Source organism: Palaemon carinicauda, chromosome 18 (genome assembly GCF_036898095.1).
Source record: "Palaemon carinicauda isolate YSFRI2023 chromosome 18, ASM3689809v2, whole genome shotgun sequence".
Taxonomy (NCBI): Eukaryota; Metazoa; Arthropoda; class Malacostraca; order Decapoda; family Palaemonidae; genus Palaemon; species Palaemon carinicauda.
In genome coordinates, this window is record NC_090742.1 from 62,171,450 (window position 1) to 62,178,175 (window position 6,726).

General features: G+C 42.3%; 1 long non-coding RNA gene across 2 annotated transcripts in view; it reads right to left on the reverse strand.

The window, feature by feature from the left end:
• LOC137657091 (uncharacterized) overlaps window positions 1–6,726 on the reverse strand; it is a 33,789-nt gene that overhangs the window by 26,013 nt on the left and 1,050 nt on the right. The window contains exons 1-2 of one of the 2 annotated variants that reach the window (XR_011047104.1): window positions 4,183–4,456; window positions 3,700–3,846 (exon numbers count right to left, since the gene is read on the reverse strand). This is a non-coding gene — a long non-coding RNA (uncharacterized lncRNA). Of the gene's footprint in view, window positions 1–3,699; window positions 3,847–4,182; window positions 4,457–6,726 lie in introns of those variants that run through there. The other variant, XR_011047103.1, reaches the window with a different exon arrangement.

Sequence of the window (6,726 nt, forward strand, 5' to 3'; positions counted from 1 at the left end):
CCCGAGCAGTGTCCCGAATCTCCGCTGAGGGAGAATCATAGAATGCTTTCTGTAAGCATTCTTGGCAGACCGAACAGGTGGTGGGGCCCCAGTATTTGAGATCCCCTCTCTTGTGAGCACAAGGGGCGTGTGTCCTACACGCCGTGTGTCCATAGAAGTGTGGCCGACGGACCGCGCAGAAGTCGTGGTCACACCTGACGTACTCCTCCTGTAAAGGAAAGAGACGATGAGTATTGTAGAGTCATAATATGGCTCGTATATAAAGTTAATTATTAACAAGTTAATATTAACTTAAATTAATTGTGATGCACAGAAGGGTGGGTGAAAGGAGACAGACGCATGCCTCGTGTAACCCGCCCGGCTGGTTGCCGTAGCATCGGACAGTCCCAGGTGGCCGTAGGCCTCCATGGAAGGTGTCTTGATAATGGGAATTCCATCTAGAATAACCATATTATAGACTGGGCTTGAAATCTTATCAAGAAAGTCTGGGGATCATGAGATCCTAGTAAGGTTCCGGCAACCAGACGTGCCAATTACACGTAGCGTGCTGGAAAGATGAAACACGCAAGAAGACAGAGTGAAAACTGAACAAAATGTACGATTCCGTACCAGTTTGTCTGCGTTAACAAGCCGTCTAGGTGCGGTTTTTAGGAGCTATCGCTAGTAAAGATAGCTGAGAGAAGGGGTGCAAGGCATCTTGCCGCCTCCGGAAGGGGCCGGCATACCCCCGGCACGCCGGAAGCCGCTCGAGCAGAGTTTCTGGCATTCAAGAATGATCATTCTATGGTCAAAAGAAGCCAGGGTGGCGGCAGCCGGTAGCGGCGGCCGCCGGCAAGGAGCGGCGGTTCCGGCAGCCGGAGGCAGTTGGAGGGTGACAGGGGTAAGGATAAAGGAGCATAGCCGGGGCCGGGGGCCGGCTGTTAGTGCCGGCACTCCGGGAGGGGTCGGCAGTGTGCCGAGGCTATGAGGGAATGGAGAGGCCACGGCGGTAAGCCGACGGCCGGCGGCGATCCCCCGGCACTCGGGGGAAGGCGGCAAGGAAAAGGAAGTCACCCGTAGCGGCGGTGATGCCGGGGTAGAGGCGGCAAGGGACACGCACCAAAGATGGAGGTGGGATGGCAAGGCTGTACTAGCCTAGTCAAGACACCTCTGGAAAAGGTACCACCATGATAGAGGTGAATCTATCATCCTAAGCAGGGGCCGCAATGGCCGGGGGCTAAGGCAGTCCAAGAGAGGACAGGGTGTACCCAAAGAAGGGGTGGAGACTCTTCATGTCGACCAAATGATAACTGACTCCATAGCACTATGGAGGGTCTATGTATCAGAGCGGACAACACTGGGAGCACCACGGGGTCCAGCACTCCAGCCTAGGGTGGAGTGTAGGACAGGGGACATATGAAGCTTAACCTACTGGTAGGTTAGGCTAGGCAAGAGATAGGTTGGGGGGGGGGAAAGGGTCTTCTTATAAGAAAGGATGGGTTATGCACCAGAGCGGCCACCTAGGAAGGGAGATGCTCACCCTAACCTATAGTAGGTGGACCAACTGAAAAACGGTGCACGCGTATATTTCAGCTAGGTACATAAACCAGCCCTCCCAACCTAACCTGGATTAGGGTTGTTAGACCCTAATCAAGGAAGGGAGAAGACGTATCGCAAGGAAAAGGTCAAGGACCGATTCAGCTTAAAGGAGGTGATCCTACCTTTAAGGTCCGCAACACTAAGGGAGGGGTCATTCCCTTAGGTGGGGAGGCGATACAGTACTCTGAGGAGTCTTGTCCTATCACATGTAATAGGGTACAAGATTACCAGAGGGAAGCCCTAGGGCTAGGGATGAAGAGAGCATATAGGGGTCCTATCATAAGGTTAGGTTAGCAAGGCACTCAAGATAACCTACCCCCTATATGGTCCCTGAAGGCGAAAAACACTTGCATCACTGTCAATGGTATTGTAAAATAATGCCAAAATCTTCATAACTAACACTAGGATCACTGAAATATCATGCATTAACACTGGTATAGGCTCACTGGCCTAGGGGCTAATCAAAGCCTACTGGTATGGGGTCAGCGAAGACCCTAACTAATGCGTCAAAAACACGATATAAAGTTCCTAGCTATGAAGACTAAATAACTAATAGCGCTGATTAGTAATTTATATACCGGTAAGGCTGTTGCGGCTAACTAAATAAGGCATGCAAGCAACAGCAGCGTCATAAAATGGCGCTGACCGGTCTGGCAAAGCTCTGCCACAATTATGCAAATATCTCGAAAAGTAAGATTTACTTTAAGGTCAGAGCTTATTTAAACAATACTTAAACCTTTGTACTCAACTTTCCAGAAGGAGGTGAAGCTAAAGGTTGAGACATGGCGAGGATGCAAGCAGATAAAGTCGCACAAAGGGAAAAATACGTCCAATCGAGCGAGCTACTAGCAAAGGAATGAGGACGGACGTGACGTCATCAAAAGCAATGGCGTCCGTCTGTTTACATCGCGAGTACCGATATCGCCACATCTAGATCGGCTGCGGCTCAGCTCCCAGCCACTCCCTGTCCGCCATATTGAAGCGTTAACTCTATATGGGGTGCAGATAGCTATGTGGCACGTTTATACATGCGTGTCCCCTGTTGATACACGATGTCTTAAGGGGAAACCCTTAGGATACTCGCTCCAGAAGTTAGAATTCTGTGATAACCTGTGGTTTAATTCTCTGGAAAATCCTAGTAGTGATTACCCAAGGAAGCTACCAAAAAGGATCCTTCCATCTGGACGCCATGGCTTGAGCCCAAAAATAATAATAAGAATAACAATACTACTACTACTACTACTAATAATAATAATAATAATAATAATAATAATAAAGAAGCAATGCTTACCATTACACCCAGGGTACAAAGAATGGGAATCTACCTCTACTTGGCTCATGGAGGTGCCACAAACACTACCTCTTATGCCAGGCCAGGTTCTCTTATTTAATTAGGAAATACTGTACTCAATATGAGATATGCAGCGAGTAGAGAGAAAGCACAACGAACAAGGTGAAGTGTACCAGAGACAGTGGACGAGCAGCATGCGACTGGAGCAGTGACCAGGAGTAAAGTGAAGAGTGTCTCGCTGACTCAGCTGCTCCTACCCAGCATGGGTGGGATGATAGAACCATACTATGTTACCAGAATCCCACGATTTCCTTAATTCAAGTCATAGCCAATCAGCAACAGAGTAAACACCATTTAAATGACTATGGATTGCATCTCGTGTAGGCACAAACTTTAGATTAATGGAAAATGACTTAATTTTACATTTGATAAGAGACTTTTTAAAAGTTTTAACACCATCACTTTAGTTTAGAATTAGAAAAAGAATGAAAAAAAAAAATGTTACAAAAATACGTAATCCAGCCAAGCAGTCATTATAGAAACTAGATTGGCAAAACAGTTGCATTACAGTATATATAAGAAAAGCAGATAAACAACAACATAACTAAAATCAATTGGAGAAAGGTAATTTAGTTGATGAGATGGGGAAACTAAATTTAATATCTCTGCTATAATACTGTACAGTAAATATCTGCATTCATAATAGAATATTACTTACAAATAGACTCCAATATTGATTATTGGTGACCACATAATGATTATAAAAAACCTAATTGGAAAATTTTCAATTATATCCGTTGGAGAATAGAAAAACTTCATTAATTACTTACTCTATACAGCAGAGATGTGAAACCCATATTACTCTTAGCTTTTTACTTTTTCTTGAAATGGATACATGAAATTTGGTCCCTATAACCCGGAGCTGCGGCCATGAAGAACATCCCACTCGGTGCCTTCTGGGAAGTGGCTGCCATTACCTGAAATGACGAGAGCCAATTAGCAATATGCGGGTGGACATGTAATCTAAACAAATATTCCCCCTATGTTTCACTAACTCCAGGCATTCTACAACTTCAATAAAAACCCAGACTTTGAATGACAATCGCAGGATAATGATGTACATATAATATACGACTACCATGATGTAATACTCCTATTATTTACACAAGATTAGGTGGAAATGGGTATTATTACGATAGAATCCCACCCAGCGATTTTGTTATTAATATTTTTGTCTGGTAGAACGTGAAAAAAAAAATTATTAACAATACATTATCAGCATAAATACACGAGAAAAAAATTAATTAACTTACGGTAAATATATTTTTGCCAAGCCATTTGTTTATCTTCACAGTGACACACAGTAGCTCCTGTTATTCCTCATATTTGTTCCTATTCTATTAAACTCCGCCCCTTTGCGCACTGTGATAATTTTTGCCCGAATGCACTGTAGCTCCAGCCATAGACCTCTGTGCTCCAATGGAAACAGTGTAGTTTCTTTTAATGCATTACTATTGAATATTAGATTTGGGCGGGATTTTGACCGTGTATAACCTTGACCTCACTGTGGGTGCGTGAGGAAAAAAATTGCCTTCTCTCTTGTGTTTTGCTTGATCTGTAATATGAATTGGCCAATCACAATGTAGATACATTATAAATCACACCATTTGACTGGTCCTTGATGGAAAATATTAAGTCATACATCTCCATGGTTGCCTGCTCATTTTTAAATCACAAAGTCTGCCTTGCCTTGGCCGATCACCTGGCCAGGTTCAGTTATGGCGACCCTTTTTACAAGTTGTGAATTTACCCCGCACGAAGCTATTAAACTATTTTTAATGAATAACTAAGAAATTTTAAAACTTTTTACGTAATCACGGTGTGCTTCCTTCAGATATAACTCTACCAGTGTTACAAAGCGTGTTCATTGCGGCCTGACCAGCAAAATTGGCAGTCACGTTACAGCTAGAAAACCGAAGTAAAACACACATGCAGTGTACATTCTCTGCGAGTGACATAAGAACAATTTTTTGGATAAGTGTAATTCTGAACTTTAGAAGTTACTGTAGTCCTTTTCGTGAAAATGTGGTTACAGAAAAGTTACAGTACTCAGATGTTATCAGGAACCTAAATTGGGATCCTGAAGCCAGTGTTAATTAGAGGAGCTATTGTTCCTAGGTAACGGAACATTTGGCTCATAACCAGCCACCAATTGTAGGGCCAGACATTTTTGTCAAAATTGTTAAGTCGAAGTTTGGCGAGTGAAAATACGGACGTGGTAGAGAAATTCCTGGCGAGTGTGGTGGAAAGAGCATATCTGAGAGATTTTATGCAGTGCCACTAATTGAAAATCCACATAGACACATTACAATATTAATACCTTTTATTCAAAAACATATACGGCCAAGTAGCTTTATACAGTAGTCAGTGAAGAGTGGGCCGCATACAAAAAAATTAGTGAATACGGGTACCGGCACTGGTCGATAAACCATAGTAAAGACTTTGTGGACCCTCAAAATCCTGAAATCAATAACCAGAACATTGCAAGTTTATGGAGGGACATCAAGTCGTTATGTTCTTAAGTCTGATGTTCGGAGAGAGTACTATACTACAAGTAGTATAGCTCTCGTTATATACTGTATCTATAAAATTTGTACCTAATTATAAAGAGTTGCTGCAAAATTGTATCCAAGATTTGGCCACACAAACAATCCAGGACCGAGTGGCCATACCCCCCAGCCAGGACCTAGTGACCTTACTGAACATGCAAGATGCAGTGGGACATCTCAATCCATCAGTCCAGCCAGTTTTTACTCGCAATTTTGGGTACTAACTGCGACTCCAACTATCGAGTCAAGTCAATATAGATTTAAAGCTCAGTATAAACTAAGGATACGGTAAAATACTAGCAAACACAGTGAACGCTCTTAGCGCAATATGCACCGCTTGCCAGAACATAGGAGAAGTGAAGTAATATTTAATTGCGTGCAAAACGAGGCACAGCGAAGCAAAGACCAGTATGTGAATAATAGCGTTACTAAACCACCATACTAGTAGAACAAGGCTTAGTGTAAACTAAAGATATGACAAAATACTCATCCACTCAGTGTATGAGCAATATGTACCGCTTGCCAGAACATAGGGTCAGTAATGTATTGCTTAATTGCGATAGAAGTGAGCCACGGTGTAGCAAAGATCAGTATATGAATAATTATTCTCCTTTTTATTTAATGAGGCGCATTTACACAGACTCACAGCAGTGACCTTTTAGCTCGGAAAAGTTTCCTGCTAGCTGATAGGTCAGACAAGAACATTCTAACCAATCAACTAGCAGGAAACTTTTCCGAGCTAAAAGGGCACCACTGTGAGTCAGTGTAAATGACCCTTATTAAAAAATTGAGTATGGTGTTAAATCATTAACCAACATACTCATATCTACATGTATTTAGAGAAGTTTACGTTCGATAGAAAATTGGTCCAAGAAAGCTTTCGTAAGTGTTTTTAGCCCTCATATTGCATGAAATACAATTTTTTCTATTAGCTTTCTTGTCCTTTTGTTGATTTCTGCCGTTATTTTCTTCCGCGATTCGTTACTTTTCATTATTCCATCTAGAATTCCTCAAATTACTGTTGGGTGGTGGTAATCAGAAAAAGATACTTTTGCAGAAGGTAATAACACCAGAACACAATAAAACAAGAATACCGACGGAAAAAAAAAATTTTCATGCAAAAATGCAAATATTACCCTTTAGGCATCTTTCAGCATAATCATAAAAAATATGATATAAATGTACACACAAATGAATAAGATATACGACTGGCAAGGGGTAACCCTCTTTTTGTTTACATAAAATTAG